The sequence below is a fragment of the Sorex araneus genome, chromosome 7, assembly GCF_027595985.1.
Source record: "Sorex araneus isolate mSorAra2 chromosome 7, mSorAra2.pri, whole genome shotgun sequence".
NCBI classification, from domain to species: domain Eukaryota; kingdom Metazoa; phylum Chordata; class Mammalia; order Eulipotyphla; family Soricidae; genus Sorex; species Sorex araneus.
This window is the reverse complement of record NC_073308.1, coordinates 26,021,279-26,039,289: the sequence shown is the minus strand read 5'-3', so window position 1 is coordinate 26,039,289 and position 18,011 is coordinate 26,021,279. Positions and strand designations below refer to the sequence as shown.

Here is an 18,011-nt window from a genome sequence, read left to right as displayed (position 1 = left end):
GCTCACTTTTCCAGTGTACTTTGTAAACATGTTTTCTCGTATTTTAGATTCGAATAGTGACTTTCTGTAAATAAAACAAAGACTAGACTTATGGCTTGTAGGATTGTCTTTTATAAGATTCAATATAACTTATTTTTCAACATTATAGCTAGAAGAGATTAGTATTTAAAAAGTATGGATAAGAGCTGAACCAATTTCATCAAAGAAAATATTAAAATGGCCAATAGTACGTGAAAATATTCTCTTCATCACTTGCAGTCAGGTCAGGGAAATCAAAGCAGAACAAGGATAACAAATCACTTCCCTGCTGGTGAAACTGGCACTTATCACTGTATCACTGTCATCTCATTGCTCATCAATTTGCTTGAGCGGGCACCAGTAACATCTACATTGTGAGACTTGTTCTGACTGTATTTTGGCATATCAAAAATGCCACGGGTAGCTTTCCAGGCTCTGCCATGTGGGCAAAATACTCTTGGTAGCTTGCTGGGCTCTTTGAGAGAGGTGGAGGAATCGAACTCGGGTTGGCCGCGTGCAAGGCAAATGCCTTACGCTATACTATGGCTCCAGCCCTGGTGAAACTGGCATCCATCAAAAAGAAGCAAGTGGTGCCATGCTATTGGGGTGAAGGGAGAAAAGTAACCTTGATCCACTGTTGGCGGCAATGTCTATTGGCCCAGTCTATATGGAACTCAGTACGGACACTTCTCAGAGTCAAGAATCAAGCTCCTACAAGATCCAGAAATTCACTTCTTGTTAGACACCAAGGGCCCCCAAACACTATTTTGAGGTGACATCACTGTTCCTTGTTCACTCCAGCTTTATTTACAACAGCAAAGCTCTGGAAACATCCCAGGTGCCCAAGATCAAGAAGAGCGGATTAATTGTGGAATATATGCATAAGGGGATGCTACTGGGCTATAATAGAAGATTAAATTATGCAATTTGCTGCTATATGGATGGAACTACAGGGCAGCTGAATGTATTGAGTCAGAGGAATAGGAACAAATACAGAAGATCTCTTTCGTATGTGAGATATAAAGAAACGTAGTAAGGAAATAACAAATGTCCAAGGCAACAGAACTTAGAATTGATCTAGAGAGCTGTGTAAACCAAGCAGGATTGTGGAGGGTGAATGAGACAGGCCCATGAGTCATTGGAGGGATACTGACACTCTGGGGTGTGTGTGTGTGTGTGTGTGTGTGTGTGTGTGTGTGTGTGTGTGAATGTAGTGAGTAATTTCAGTGTGCCTAAGGGGATATATATGTACACACATATATATACACACACATATATATATATATATGGATAAAGCCAATATATTTTTTTTATTTTGGTGTATACAAATTTTACATGTTAAAATATTATATATATAAACACACATACATATTCCACTGTGGATACTTTTGGTTTTTTTATGTGCCAGTTTTCAAGTGCAACATAATCATTATTCCTATTTTCCCAACATAATTTCACATTGAGGTGAAATACTGTTCCAAAGGGAACAGTAAATCATGTTCTTGACTTTCAGTTCAATTTTACAACTAGTGCAACATGAAATCCCTGTTAAGTACAACTGCTGATGCCTTGTTATACTGTGAAATGGATACTGTTCACAAAATCACCTATAGAAGTAGAATTCAAAACGAATATAGACCAGTAAATGAACTGAAGCGAAAACTTTGTGAAAAGATTTAGTAGAATAATCGTAGAATAACTTTTTCTAGAAATTTGTCAGCATCCCATCACTTTAAACTGTATTTTAACCTGAAATGTAACTGCATAGCACACCAGCTTTCACTGGATCTTTCAAAGGTGTTATGGAAACCCTGAAGAAGGAATTCAGAGGGTGACGCACATGCCCGCATGGCTGAGTGATGGCACTGCATGGCTCACCACGTGGCTGGCTCCTGCTGGCTCCTGGCACAGCTGGCCCGGGGGCAAGTCACAGGCCCATAGAGCTGGGGAGTAATTTCTTGCCATCTGTCACAATTGGGAAGGCACCCCCAAATATAGAAACAGGGCCAGAGAGATACTACATGATTTAGGACACTTGTTTTGTCAATCCCCGATTTAATTCTGGCACCACAAAGAACGAGGGATCTCTGAACACAGAGCCAGGAATAAGTCCCGGTCACTGATGGATATGGGTCCTATACCTACCCCATGTATATATAGACAAATAGATATGTTATTTGGACCTTTAATATTAAAGGAAATTATGCTTATTTTTTACATTATGATTATAGAAAAATGTGAAGGTCTCTGTGACAAAAGATGACTACAATCGCACATGTATCAACTGTATCTGTATTATACTCACTGATTTTTTTATCCATTCATTAGCATATTTCTTGGGCATAATATATTGTGATAGTACAAGCATTTACTTGGTGAAGAATTACTTGTGAACAGTGTTCCCTTTATTACACTTCTTTGAATCTCACAAAAAATTAGGTTTTAAGAATTTTAAAGTTAGTCTTTAAGACTTTTTGTGACTTGGCACTTGACATTTTTCTCTTCTAAATGTGCCATCTCTTCAGAGAACCTCAATAACTACTTGGTAATATCCAATCCATTTTCTTATGCCATTTTCAGGAGGAGTTTCGACTTCTACCTGCACCTTACACTTTTTTGTGCTTCTTACCCTTTTCCTCTGCTTAATAGGCCCTCAGACTTGTACACACATGTAAGCATAAACACACTTGCCCTCTTTGTCCTCTGTGTTTATCGTTCCTTCTTCCATAATTTTTCTTTCTTTTTGGGTCACACCCAGCGATGCTCACAGATTACTCCTGGCTCTGCACTCAGGAATTACTCTTGGCGGTGCTTGAGGGACCATATGGGATGCTGGGAATCAAACCCGGGTAGGCTGCGTACAAGGCAAATGCCCTACCCACTGTGCTATCACTCCAGCCCCTTCCATAATTTCTTTTTCAGACATTTTTTAATCTTATCCTCTATCCAGTTACTTAACATCTGTAGGTTATCTTTGTTCATACTGTCACCACACTCCACAGAGTTTTACTTCAGCTGATCAGAAATTGATGTTTGCCCCGAAGTATTTGAATGCCATATTCTATATCCAAATGAACATTCTCAGATTTGGACAGGTAAACACAGCTTCCTGGCTGTTTTCAACTTTGAATCCTGAGGACATTGCCCATGTGCTTATCAACCTCCCTGGAAGCCTCAGCTGCAGGCTCCTGCAAGGGGCAGGAGATTGAATTTGTCTTCCCACTTATAATTTCCTGGGAACATATTGTGTGGGGACAAGAACATCGTTAGAAAAAATTCTGCTAACTGCCTCTCTAAAATGAAACATTTAAAAAGATTTGCTTGTAAAAGTCTGAAGTGTTTGTTGGTATGGGTTTGTGTTTTGGCTGGGATGGATTCAAATTTCCTAGTCTGTTAAGATGTGCTATTAAAAATGAAGAATTTGTTCAGATATAAAAAATGAAAAGAATATTTTTTGTATTAGGGATGTTCTTTTTGTCATCTGTTTATAGGTAGGATTGATAAATAGTTTACATATCTTTTAATTTAATGCTATATTCATGTTACCTATTGATATTAAACAGTTCATAAAAAACAATGATAGGGCAAAAATGAAAAACCACAAAAAATTTGCTTTCTTCTATAAAGTGTCGGTAGCTATTATTCATATTTTTAGTCTTGGGCATCTGAACATTAGGTATTTCATAGTTAGGAAACAGTCAGAATCAGGAATTTTTTTTTATTACAAATTGAATTTTACTAGTATGCCTGGGGATTAGAAAAGCCCCAAGTCATAAAACTTTCTACTGATTTCAATAAAAATTCAATCCTACTGTCAAATTATTATAAGTTTGTTAGGCACTTGTCATAACAATTATAAATTAGGTAATTTTCTCCTCTTTAGAATATGAAAGTAATTAAATTGGCAATTCCATTAAATGAACGGTTTTAAAGTATTTATTTTTGAAAATCATGTAATATTCTTTCATCTTTTAAATAAATTTTTAGTTAACAATGGAGCTTAATAAAATATAAATCCAAGAAAAAATAATTTTGTTATGAACATTGATGATTTTATTAATAAACTTTATCTTTTAAGATGTGACATCTTAGCTTAAAAATGAAATTTTTGTCATCATCTGAGAATTTAATTTTATATTATTTAATTAGATGAATTAGGACAGCCAAGATAATATTACCTGTTTGTACAGTCTATTCTTGAAAATATGTTAATTGCAAGATTTATAAATTACATAGAGATTAAAATCTTTGCAAATCCTTAAGCATTATAATTAACCTTCATTATAGTTTTTTTTTTCTTGACTAGTCAGATTCAAGGGTTTATAAATGATTAATTTGTAATTGACCAAGCAGAAAGAGAAGTTTTTGATATTTTTCATCTATTACCTAATACATAGTTTGCTTTGTTTCCTGTCATCTTATTTCTCATTCTCATGTTTTTCTAATGTTGCTAATATAGCTGTAGGGAATTAAAATTATAGTAATTTGTAAATAAAATTTTTAGATAAAGATTTTTTTCTCATCATTTGTTGTCCTATTATATATTGCAGATGTCTCTCTTAGCCGAAGGTGTAAAAATTTATTATAATAGCTCCTGCACATTTTCTTTTTTTTGTGGTCTGACCTAGAGTATTGCAATTTACTAGCTTTCTAGTATTAATGCTACTTTCTTATTATTAATTTGCCATTAATTTCATATTATCAATGTCACCATTGTCATGCAAAAAAACTCATAACCCTATATTCCTGCCAAAAGTGCCTTTTTTGTATGTGTATTTTAATTCAAATAGTGCTGTGTTTAAAATTTTATTCTGATTGCTAATGTCTTTTTTTGCTTTTTGAAAAGATGCATGGATATTCTGATGAGTCCTTTGCATCTCATTGCTTTAACACACTTCCTTGTGTTTGTTTACCCTGCTTGTCCTGCCGCCCCAAAGATTTCACCTGCCTCTCTCAGTTTCATTTTATCATTAGAATCTTAATGAGGATCCTAAGATTTGAAGGGATGAGTCAAACTCCCAGGGTCACACAATGGGGATTAGAACTCTGGAAGTGCATACAAGATTTCACCAGAACTCTTCATTCTTGCAAAGCAGTGAAACAGTGTTGGGAATTGGGAATCATCCGTGTGTGTGTGTGTGTGTGTGTGTGTGTGTGTGTTGTGAGTGTGTATGTGTGTGTATTAGATTCCATACATATAGCCACCTGTAAAATGTCTAGAATGACCACACCAGCCTCAGTTTATCCTTACCACACAGATTTAATAGAATAATTTAGCAACCAATACATAAATCTCAACTCTATTAGCATTGTAATAAGGCTTATAATATAACAAAGAGCTAAACATGCTGATTTGTACAGCTCTAGTCAAAATTGAAGTGGCAAGCGAACTGCCAATATTTGAATGTCAGACATTGTAGCAGACATTTTCCATTCAGTGGTGAGCTTTATCCACTACTTAGGAACCCTGTCAAGTACCTAAAATGGATCCTGATTTCTAACAAATCAGGAAAGTAGCTCGGATTCCCCACTGGGTACTAGTAGAGTTCAAAGGTTATTCAATATTGGTGTAGTTCTGAATATATATTTTCTGACAAAGTCACATGACCTCAGAGTGATAAATCTATTCTTTTAAAATTAAAAAAAAACAACCAAAGATTGAGGCAAGTATTCTTGATTGCTGAATTTTATCTCATCTCAGCAAATGGCATGTTAGCTGGTCTTAGCAAAAGTTTGTGTGAAATTCTTTGCAAATACCAAATTCTACATGCTTGTCTGTTTTCCTCTCCTTAACCTACATAGCAGAGTAGGACATAGACACTTTATATATGCATTTGAGACTCGTGTTCCTGGATAACATGCATTTTGAAGTTAAGTCGATAACGAAGTTGAAAGTCAGTTCCCTTGTTTAAAAGCTTCTTGTACACACACCGTTTAAGCACTTGAAACCTTTCTCTTTCTAGTTTAGGAATATGTAGCCAGATACCCTGGCTATGTAAGACTTCGGCTTTTGTCTTTTATTGGCTTCTAAGTGAAAAATGACCTATAGGACTTCATGCTGATTATGAAGGTGATTATAACAGGGAATTACCTGGGATCTGAATAGTTCTAGGACATATTATTACTTCTATCTAAAATTATTGAATGGCAATTTATTTTTTAATATTTTTTTCTCCTTAGCATCAGCAATAAAGAATGTGATGATATTATAGTCTTTTTAATCAGAGATAGTCTAGTCGGAGGTCACTTGCCTTGCATAAAGTCTATGCAGGTTTAATCCCTAACATTACATATGGTCCCCTTAGCAACACCTGGAATAATTCCTGAGTGCAGGCCCAGGAGTAAGCCCTAAGCACCACTGGTGTTCACCCACCTCCCAAGCCCCACAAATTAAAAAAAAAAATTACTGACTTTAAGGACCAGAGCAATAATAAAACAGGCAAGGCCAGTCAGGTTTGATCTCTGGCACTCCATATGGTCTCCCGAGCCCACCAGGAGTGTCCCCTGAATGCCAGGAGTAAACATTGAGCAACACTGGATGTGACAAAAAAAAAAAAAGACAAACCATCATAATCTAATGATGATGAGTATCTCCAATCACCTTTCCAATCACTTTTCTGTCTTTGTTTCTGTCTATTTTTCTATGAGAAAATCAATCGAACAGGTTAATATTGTAGAACCACCAGAACAGAGTTGAGCTCACCAAAATAATTCTGCAAAGTTGGATTGTTTTTGTGTCCTGTCCCATGGCTAGGGAAGGATACAAGTTGCAACAAGAACTTGTGATGTCCCTGAAATCAAGCTGAAAAGGAGACTGTTTTACTCCTTCCCTACCAAGTGTTCATTTGGCACTGAGACAATCAGCGCAAATAATTAATCCTGTTACTTTGAAGATGCTGTGGCTCCTTGATTTATTTTTAAACCAGGTGAAAAATTGTTGTAGCCCCTTAACAAACCCAGAGGCATACTTGACATTTATAAGCTTAAGGATTTATTTTTTTTTAAGATAATGCAGTATTTTGACAGCATCTAGAAATAGCAAAATACTGACTTATTTAAAAGGCAGATAAATAATAAAGATACAATATTTAATAATATTTAATAAAATGGTAAATAGCAAAAGCAAAGGGAAAGAAGTGTCAGGCATCTGGTGTCATAAAATTTATTGCATGGTGCAAATAACTACATGAAATTGTATGTGCACACGGTAGCAGTTGGGTGTAGGTTCTAGTAATTGTACAAATATGGTGATTCCACTTTTGAGTTTGGAATGTACTTAATATCCAAGTTTACTAAATGATAAATTTTAAGCGTCTGAACTATTTTTAAAGAATACAACATCTATAGGACTTATACCTTTATAGAAGATGATAGAAAACACATTTTTCCAAATTATTTTAAAATTAGTTCAAAGAATAGTACAAATACTAGTCACGTTCACCTTTAAAACTTTGAACATGGGAAAAGTAGTGACTTTTTTTCCTTTAAAGTTTTTCCTTTACATGACTTATAAGCCGTTTGAACTATATATAAATACAGATATTGAAAAAATAATTTTATATTTAATATGCTTTCATGTGTTATATATAACCTCTTTCTCACATTCGCTTTATTAGAATAATTCATTACTTTAGAGTATGATAATCAGCCACCTACTAACTGCGTGCCCTTGAGGAAGGTCTTATTATTACTTGTTCGAGCTGCTTTTCTAAAAAGATATAGGGAAAAAAAAGATGAGATCGCTTTTTACATTCCTTCTAGCTCTAAAATTCTATGGACTCTATGATCCTATGTCTTGCCTCTGTCTTTCTCTCCCTGTGGATTCCGATATCCTTTGTTCATCTAACTCTTTTACAAATTGGAATCAAAGACTACTTGGCAGAGTGTCAGTTCGCTGACAATCTGTGACAATATATTATTTTGTGCAAATGTTACCAAATGAATAGCAAGTAAAAGTTGTCCCTTTTTAAATTCTAAACTTGCTGAGTTTGATGAATAGGATCTAATATTTGGCATTTTTACCTTTAAATGTCATCATTTTGATCTTTGTAGCAAGTTCATTTATATAACAAACTTAAAAACCCTTTCTACTTACACAAATGAAATGCAGGGCAAATCTCTTCCCTCTTGCTCTCCTGTTCCTTCTTTGCTGACAGGATGGATGGGAGAATCTGTGCTTCTTTTAGATGAATTGTTTTGTCAGAATGATAACTTTTCTACAGTAGAGTCCTTCTCATTTATAGTTTTTTTCTATGCAGTCCTCATATACTGCATTATTTTTTAGATCAAGTTTAATATCTAAACACCACTGAAACCATTCCATACTCAGGATGTTTAGATTTCAGTTTACTATTCATTGAAAGGATTTTCATGTTATTCCTGCCAAACATATAATAAGTCAAGCTCAGTAATAATTCACTCTCTTCATCTCTGTTTTTTTTTAAATAGTCTACCTACGCTGTGCCAGTGTCCAGAAATCTTCCCATTGTGAAGCCTTGTGATATGTAAATTAGTTTTCAGTCAAAAATATGTAAATCTGTACTTTGCAACTGTGCTCAGAGGAAAGGACTTAATTCGAGAAAAAATAAACAAAACTTTTTTTTCTTCTATGAAAGGAATATTTGCATGGCTTTCATATGGTGTGAATGTTTGCATAAGAAATTTATCTCTAATTTTACATCTACTGGGTTATAACCCTTAGGTAATTTACAACTAATCCAGTGGCATAGGATATAGAATATATATATATTACTTTTCTAATTTTTAAAATTGAATCACTGTGAGATACACAGTTACAAAATTTTTCATGATTTGTTTTCAGTCATACAGTGTTCCAACACCTGTCATTTCACCAGTGTACGTTTCGTTTCCAGCCACCAATGTCCCTAGTTCTCTGCCCCATTACAGCCTGCCTCTTCTTCTCTCTCCTCTCTCTTAAATATGGAATGCTTGACACATTTGCATGTCATCCTTGTGCAGGGGCCATGCTAATCTTTTCTGTATGTTTCCAATTTTACTGTATGTGCTGCCTTAAGCGAGCACAGGATATAGGATATTTTAAAATGCTTAAATGCTACAGACTATTTTTTATTGTTTCAGTTAGTTAAGAAACAATTATTATGCACAAGCACCATCTTTATTATGTCAAGTAGACTGGAAGGGAAATTGGCATACTATAGTCCTCTTTTTTTTTTGAAGAAATGAACATCAAGTTAGAGAGATTTACTTGAGATATACTTAACATAGTGAAGGGAAATAAAACAACTTCATTTTCCCTGATCATTGGAATCTTTCTTATATCAATAAAATATCAGCTGTTGCAGTGAAATCATCTGTAATGCCCACCCTATTAAAGATTTAGAAGCACTAATAATTAATTTATGGAATATGGTTTATCTTCTGTGCTGTTAACACTGACATAATATCAAAAAACTAAAGAAATTAGTTTGTCACAATTTTACTCTTGACCTTTTGTAGTTTTAGTTCAAATAATTCACTCATTCTTTTATTTGCCACTTACCCTCATATGAAATAAGATGATTGCATCACATAGGGAAATAAATTGATTTACTTTTATTTGGTGTTCCACTTGGAATTTTACTTTACTCTGTTAAATATACATTGTGTGTTATATTATGCATTCATAAAATATTGTATTTAACACAATAATTAAGTTATCCAAACACTTCCTAAACTTAGACTACTAGTTTTATTTGTATCTCTGTGTCTTCTTATTTAACACAGTTTTTTATGTCTCTAAGATGGTACATCAAGTGAATATAGAGAAAAAGCTTTATAAGAAGAAACCAGCTCACATAGAAATTCTGATTAAGTTTTAAGAATAAACAGTAATGAGGAAAAATGCCATGTAATAAAGTAGGTGATTTGTAACTGACCTTATTTAAATAATTCCAGCAGACCCCTTCATTTGGAAAAATGAAACAAATGGACTAGAGATCGCAGGACAAAAAAAAATCAATGAGGAAAATAACCCCTGTAGAATATATCTTTTCCTTACATTATTTTGGAAGGTTTTATATTTATTTATAAGGTACACTACATATATATAAAAATGTAAATGCAACAGGTAATTGATTAATCTGTCTGATTAAAGAAAACCAGCTATTTTAAGTCCCAAATCTTTCGCAGATGAATACTGGAAATCTTGCAAAACTAAAGACTTTATTCTGATTTTCTGAACCAGTTTAAACAGAGAACTGAATCCCAAATGTAGTGTTTCATAGATAATTGAGGGATTCTGAGAAAAGTAATTTTTTTCAATAAACTTGCAATCTAAGAAAATTGTGAAACTAAAGTGACTGTGATATACATCGGCTAAGTCTGTCTTTATACTTTATACTCGTGTTCAAGTATGAACTACATGTCCTTGGGCAAGTTATTTAACCTTTGAAAATCTTGATTTTTCTGTCTCATGTATAGGAAATATGACTGTGGTCTGATGTTTATAGTATGGATTGACTGAGACAATCCACTGGGCATTCATCAAATTGACTGCCTCTATGTAAACTTTCCCCCCAAGCTGTTTGTTGACACTGAGGACTGGGATTTTCAAGCATGCATTTATTATGGCATTACAAATCTTATGAATTGAGATAGCAATCTTTAATCATTAGTAGAAAAAGAAAATAAATTTGAAAGAATTATGCCTGTAACTTAGAAAAAAAAGATAACTGGAATAATTGAGAAAAAAAGGAGGTGTTGTGCCAGAGATTGTATATACATAGAGAACTTGCTTTGCACAGGACTGACCCAGGTTGCATTTCTGGCACCACATGTAATCCTCCAAGCATCCTTATGGGTGATCCCTAAATATAGGGCCAGCAATAAACTCTGAACATTGCCAGGTATGACCCCACGTCAAAAAAGGCAAAAAAGGAGGGAGGGAGGTACAATATATTATTAATTAGACTACTTTACTCTTATGACAGAGCAGTTCAAGAGAGAAGAAACAGATTTCAGTTACTTATAAGCCTACCAAGCAGAGCAAGGCACAATTTTGAAATGAAGGTGGTGGATCCTGAGAACGGGGTTAGAAAAAAAAGTCATTTGAGTGATAGAATTATGTTTATTTTCTACAGATGCAGGGTTCTAAAAATGTGATTTACAGAGTTTATAGAAAAAGCAGTCAAGGAAGAAAGAACTAAAGATACGGATTGAGGTTTCAACTGAGGCATAGTTTAGCTGGGGCTATGGGTGTTGTGAGAGAAATTTTAAGGATGAATGTGGTAATATATATGAAACACTCTCTGTTCCTGGGAAGAAAGGTTCTATAAAACATAACATATTGCTGATTCTTAGAATGAATGGTGAAGGTTGAAAGATTTTCAGACATAGAGAAAGGGCACATTCACAATGCAGTAAGAAGCAAAGTATATTGAAAATGGAAGGTCAGAATCAAGATAAGAAAGTTTTAAAGCTTCTTATAAAAACCCACTATACATACACACACAAGCGCACGCGGGCACACACACGGTTTTAACATGGACTATTTTTATTTCAAATTACTTTGTAAAATAATGGATTATTTTAAAGGGTTTTTATTTCCAAGATAACTGCATTTAAAATTGACTAATTTAAGCACATAAAGTTATAATGAACACAGTTAGCAAAAAGAAAAGAGCAGAGTGAACTCAGGACACATGTCTAAGGAAATAAATGAAAAAGAAAAAGTACAATGGGAACAGTAAAGAAGTTGGCATTCAACTAAAAATCGTTTTGCCAAAAACTTCAGGGAAATTTTCTGAAGGATGGAAAATTTTTATAACTTCCTTTAAAAGGTCTGCTTGAAGTGGGTAGGAAGAGTAATAGCTTGCAAGTGGATTTATGACCACTTTTAGATATACAAAATGAGTTGGAGGAAATACAAGGAAATTAGAGTATGCCACCCAGAGTGTTTCATGTGGAGTTGCTGATTACAAATCCGGATCTCGTAATTGATGCAGAGGTGGTGCTCAGGTAACTTGGCCAACAGAATGCCTTTGGAACAAATCAAGTGTCCAAATTACAAACTCAATTGAATTGAAATGTGTTGACAATGAATGTCCGGGTTCCCTTAATAATTTAAATCTGGATATAGTCCTGATAATCAGGATTAATTAGGCAACCATATTGTCTTTAGAAAAAAATTGCTAATTGGAATTCTTTAGTTGGTGGTATTGGTGTTCTAATAATAAACACCATAGAATTTGAGGAAGAAACATTTTTAGGGAAAAAAGTTTACTAGCCAACAGGGAGCAATTTAATACTCTAGTATCATAACTCAAAATAATATGTTTTATTATATATCTCTACATAAAAATGTATCAATTGATTTTTCACTTACAACTGCTATTGCCACAGAAATCGTATGCATGAAGTAATTTAATGCCTTAATTTCAGAATGTTATCTGATTAATTTATTATACTAATCCATCTTATATATGACAGGAAATAAGCAAACAATAATCTGGCTAGCTTTTGTTTTGTTTTGTTTGCTACTTGCAGAGAAGAAACAAGTTTGACTTTTTTTTTCACTAGATACTTTTCTTTCATGCTCCTCTCTCTTTAAGTCACCAAATCAGTCCTATTTCTGAATATGTGCTTGTGGAAGTGTGCTGTCCATGGTGCCTCTGCAATCATGCAATGCTGGGAGTCAAAACCAGGCCTCCCAAAGTACATGATTAGCTCATTGGGTTGTCCCAGGCAACAGTCCTTTTCTTTCTATGGCCATAACTCTCTGCCACCAACTGTACTCACTGTCTTTCTTCACCATTATACTGCTTCAGGTTTGAGTGCCATTTTCTTTCAGCTGACTGTTGCATTTGCCATTATCATCTAGTCTCACCTTGTCTCTGTGAAAAACAGAGTGATATTTTCAATTTGTTAATGATATCATGTGACTAAAAAGATAGACTTCCTCAAGGTATCCAGAACAAGCCTCCAAAAAAGTCTGTCTTTGGTACAGGGATTATTTCAAGCAATGGAAGCTCTGTTTACTACAAGAGAAATAGTCACCACAGCTTTAGTCTAGAAGTCTTACTTAGTCTAGAAGAATAAGAATTAGGTGACATGGGGGGTTAGGTAATACAAATCTATATACCTCTAAAATTACATTTATTTTCTGGAGAATAAGGAAAATGCCTAATATCGGAGTATCTTGTTCTTCATTTCCTCCTCCTTATACTTGTTCTCTTTCTCCACTCCTCCTTCTCCTTCTCATTCTTTCTCCTCCTTCTTCTTCCACATTCTTCTTCCTGATCCTCCCTCTTATTTTTAGTCATAAATAACCATTTTACTCTCCCATTGTAGCTTCAATTTTCACAGTGCTACAGTGCTCTATATCATGGATTAGTATAATAAATTAATCAGATAACATTCTGAAATCAAGCCCCAAATTCTTTTTTTAACAAGTTAAAAAAAAAACCTGCTTTGGCGCCAGAGTATTATAGAGGGTAAGTATGTAGCGGATGCTAGTTCTAAACACTGACACTGCATACGGTTCTCCGAGTAATCCCTGAGCATAAGGCCAGGAGGAAACCTTGACCACTTATAGTTTTGGCCCCCAAACTTTTTTTTTCCGCACACAGCAGAACAAAAATCCTCGATTTTTCTTATTACCCTAGAATATTTGGCCATGAATCTTCTCCAAATTCATGTAATTCAGTTTGTTCTTTTTCTCCACTATCTGTCTGATATTAATTTTTTGCTGACCAGCTGGAGAAGATCCAAGAGAGGTGGCAGAAATTTATACTTTGTCCCTACATCCTCCTACATTCCCACTTGCTCATGGCTTTCATCTCTCCTAGAGTTAAGCCAAGCAACTGGCTGCTACATGGATGGATATGGAGATTACCATGCTGAGTGAAACTAGGGAGAAGTAGGTGCATCTCGAGTTCTCTCATGTACACATATAAAGAGACAAAATAAGGGGGTAACTAATGCCCAATGGCAACAGAAACCAAGAACTGGTCTTCAGTTGGATGATTACCACAGGGTGGGGATGAGGGATTTGGATGGGTGAGGGGTCACTGGAACAGTATGGGGATGAGGGATTGGGATGGGTGAGGGGGAAAGAAGTTATCATTGTTCTGCAACCAACCAGGAGTGGTGCTGGACTGTGTCACACATGAAATCCTATCACTAACAGTGTTGTAAGTTACATTGCCTAAATTTTTTTCAAGAAGTTAATAAAAGGAAAGAATGAAGAATGAAGAAAAGAGAAATGAAACTATGATCAGATACTCAAAAATTTGAGATATATTTTTAATTTTTTTCTTTTTCCCCTCCGTTCTGTTTTTGAGTTAAGAACGGCATCCCTTTGTCAGTTTGACTCAACTTTTATACATTAGAAAGAAGTTTCCAACTTTTGAAACTTTCCAAAAAATGAAAAATATGTTCATTTTTCTGGGTGCGTATGGGAAAACGAAATTGGCTTTTTCTCTATGATGTACTCCTATGAGTACATACTCTGGATGAGGTCGACGTGATGACCGCGACTCAGGGCCACCAGGACCAGAGCGTCGGCATCCAGAGGATGCTGCCCGGGCACTATCAGATGCTGCTGTTCTCTGCCACCTTCGAGACTCGGTGTGGAAGTGTGCCCAGAAGGTGGTCCCCGAGCCCACCATCATCAAGCTGAAGCGCGAGGAGGAGACGCTGGACACCACCAAGCAGTACTGCGTGCTGCGCAGTGACCGCGACGAGAAGTTCCAGGCCCTGTGCAATCCCTACGGGGCATCACCATCCGCGGGCGGTGATCTTCTGCCAGACAAGGTAAACGGCCAGTTGGCCGGCAGCCGCACTCTCCAAGGAAGGCCACCAGGAGGCGCTACTGAGCGGCGAGACACTGGTGGCGCAGAGGGCGGTGGGGATGGAGCGCTTCCAGGAGGGCAAAGAGAAGGCGCTGGTCACCACCAACGTGTGCGCCCGCGGCATCCACGTGGAGCAGGTGTCCGTCGTCATCAACTTGGACCTCCCAGTGGACAAGGACTGTTAGGACTGAGACCACCCCTCAGTATTCAAAGAGACAAAGTCCAGCGGGACTGCAAAACACACACAGAGACTTGATTATTCCAGCTAGCTGGGGCCGAGCTGTCCTGCCGAAGCAGGAGGCCAGAGCTCGACCCCGAGGGCTTACAGCAGAGGGTTTATATAGCCATCCTGGCCACACAGGCCTCAGGAGTAGGCACAATGATAAAAAATTCCAAAAGCAAAAATAATAATAATAATAATAATAACTTCAAACATTTCATAATCAACAAATGCATAGAGGAAAAAACAGAAGCAACCTAAAATATTTCATAATGAACAAAAGCATACAGGACCCATCTATCAAGAAAACATTCCCAATTAGGAAGTCATTCCCAATTCCCACACATCAAGAAAGCAAGGCATTCCCATACATCAAGAAAGCAGCTTACCGGTTAGACAATCAGTTAGACACAGGATTCAAGACACAGGTGCGCGGACTCCTGTCCTTCCAGCTCCGTGTCTGTATAAACACCAGTTAGTACCTTTAATTCATTAACTCAGTCATCAACCCTTCGTGGCCAAGGCTGCTTCCCACCAAATGATACTGTTAGACAATTAGCTCAGTTAAGTCAAATATCCCTTGGGGCTGGAGTGATAACCCAGCGTGTAGGGCGTTTGCCTTGCACGCGGCTGACCCAGGCTTGAATGCCAGCATCCCATATGGTCTCCTGAGCACTGCCAGGGGTGGTTCCTGAGTGCACAGCCAGGAGTAATCCCTGTGCAGAGGGGGCAGGGATGGAGCGCTTCCAGGAGGACAAAGAGAAGGTGCTGGTCACCACCAACGTGTGCGCCCGCAGCATTCATGTGGAGCAGGTGTCCGTCGTCACCAACTTGGACCTCCCACCTGTGCATCGCCAGGTGCAACCCAAAAAGCAAAAAAAAAAAAAAAAGTCAAATATCCTTCCTGGCCTGAGCTGTCTTCTACAAACTTTATGACCAGAGTGAGACGAGGCAAGTTCAGCCGTTTCTCACGTTCCCACCCCCCCTCCAGCGCCCCTTTTCTATGATCATACTGAGGAATCTGCCTCTCACGGGACCGGAACCCGGCAATGAAACCTACCCGCGCCGCATCAGGCGCACTGGCCACTCGGGCAGGAGGGGCCTGGCGGTGAGCACGGTGGACGGCAAGCGCAGCATGGGCATCCTCAACGGGACCCAGGAGCACTTCAATAAGAAAATCGAGAGGTTGGACGTGGACGACCTGGACGAGACTGAGAAAATAGCCAACGGAGGCATCCCGGTGCCTGCCCAGTGCCTGCCCGGTGCTGCCGGTGCTGCCCCCGCACGCGGGGGACTCGTGCTCTCCCGACCGGCCTCAGCTGTCACACCCAGACCAAGGCGTGAGCCACGACAAACTTCCTATCTCATTTCAATTATGTTTGGACGGGAAGAAACTGTAAATGGGGGAGAGAAGAAGGGAAATTAGGCATTTTGGAAAGTTAATCCTTCTTGGCCATAACACAGCAGGTAGGGCGCGTTTGCCTTGCACGTGGCGGACCCGGGTTCAGATTCCTCCCCTCTCGGAAAGCCAGGCAAGCTCCAGAGAGTATCCCGCCTGCAGGGCAGATCCTGGCAAGCTACCCATGTTGTATTCGATATGCCAAAAACAGTAACAAGTCTCACAATGGAGACGTTACTGGTGCCTGCTCTAGCAAATTGATGAGCAATGGGATGACAGTGACAGTGATATACTCTTATAAGAGAAAAAATTCCAATTACTTAGGTTGCTCAAACTCTAACTTCAGTTTTGGGGGGCTGTATATTAGAAATAACGATATCCTTATATAAATTACTATGACTAACCATTTGCTTCTAAATGAAACTTTAATAATCAAACTAGAACCATTTAAAAAATCCTGTGTGCTCAACTCATCTGTGTTAGCTGAAATATTGTCTGCTTATTTTTGCCAATAGATGTCAGTGGTTGATCATATTCTTGAAATTATTGCAGATACACTTGTTTTATGTCATTGTTAAAGGCTCGCTTTTACAGGAATGTATCTTTCTCAAATGATCCTTTTCATTATTTCACCTTGGGAAATGATATATGACCCGATAAAGTTGACATAAGAAATGTTAAGAGATTCACTGATTGCAACTATCGAGATATTGAAAATTTATAGGAAACATTCACAAAATTAAAATGTCTTTTAAGGTGCTTTGTTTATAGAGATTAATGTATATTACTTCAGTCAAACAACTTTCAGTGTACGAAAACAATTCTGTATATAGTATTTTATTCACATTTAAATCTGCTGCGAGAAATTTTACCGAGGTTTAAAGCAACATTTTTTTTTAAAAAAAATATAAACCTTCAGAAAGAACACTGTACAGAGAATTTGCAGATAATTTCACTTTTTAAGAGTCTTAGGTGGTTTTTGGTGATTAAATATCTATCCCTTCATAGCTTGTGATAGGTATCCCTTCACAGATTGTGAATGTCACATTTGTAGAATTGACCTTCCCCCAAGTGATCAAAACCTTTACTCCTGAGGTCCAGAGAAGACTTTTCCCACTGTGACTCCCCTAGATCTGTGACAGTAAGGTCAGTTGAAGCCTTTGAATATCTCCAGAAAAGCAGTCGCCATTTATATTAAATAATAAAAAATGCCATGGGTTATGGCCATATCCAGAACAAACTGTTTTTATAAGAAACCTATCTTAAAATATTTATTAAGACTCTGTGATTTACATTTATTTATAGCTGAGTTTCAGGTTTATAATGTTTTAACACCAACCCCATCACCAGTAACAATTTCCCTGTACCAATGTCTCCAGTTTAACTCCCATGCCCCAGCCTACCCCCTTTGAAGGCACAATTCTGTTTTGTTTTGTTTTGTGTTTTTTAGGTCACTCAACTGTGCTCAGAGCTTGCTCCTGGCTGTGCACTTGGGGGTCACTCCTGTGGACTGAGGGATCAACCATACGTGGTGTCAGAGATTGAATAGGGAATGAGTGTATAC

The 18,011-nt window shown here is 37.2% G+C and overlaps 1 non-coding gene and 1 pseudogene across 1 annotated transcript; one reads left to right on the top strand and one right to left on the bottom strand.

Moving 5' to 3' along the window:
* Positions 1–664: 664 nt before the first annotated feature.
* LOC101542250 (ATP-dependent RNA helicase DDX19A-like) lies at positions 665–16,474 on the top strand (annotated as a pseudogene).
* On the bottom strand, positions 8,953–9,060 carry LOC129406741 (U6 spliceosomal RNA). Its single transcript, XR_008631200.1, has one exon. It is a non-coding gene; the product is annotated as a U6 spliceosomal RNA (small nuclear RNA).
* Positions 16,475–18,011: the final 1,537 nt, after the last annotated feature.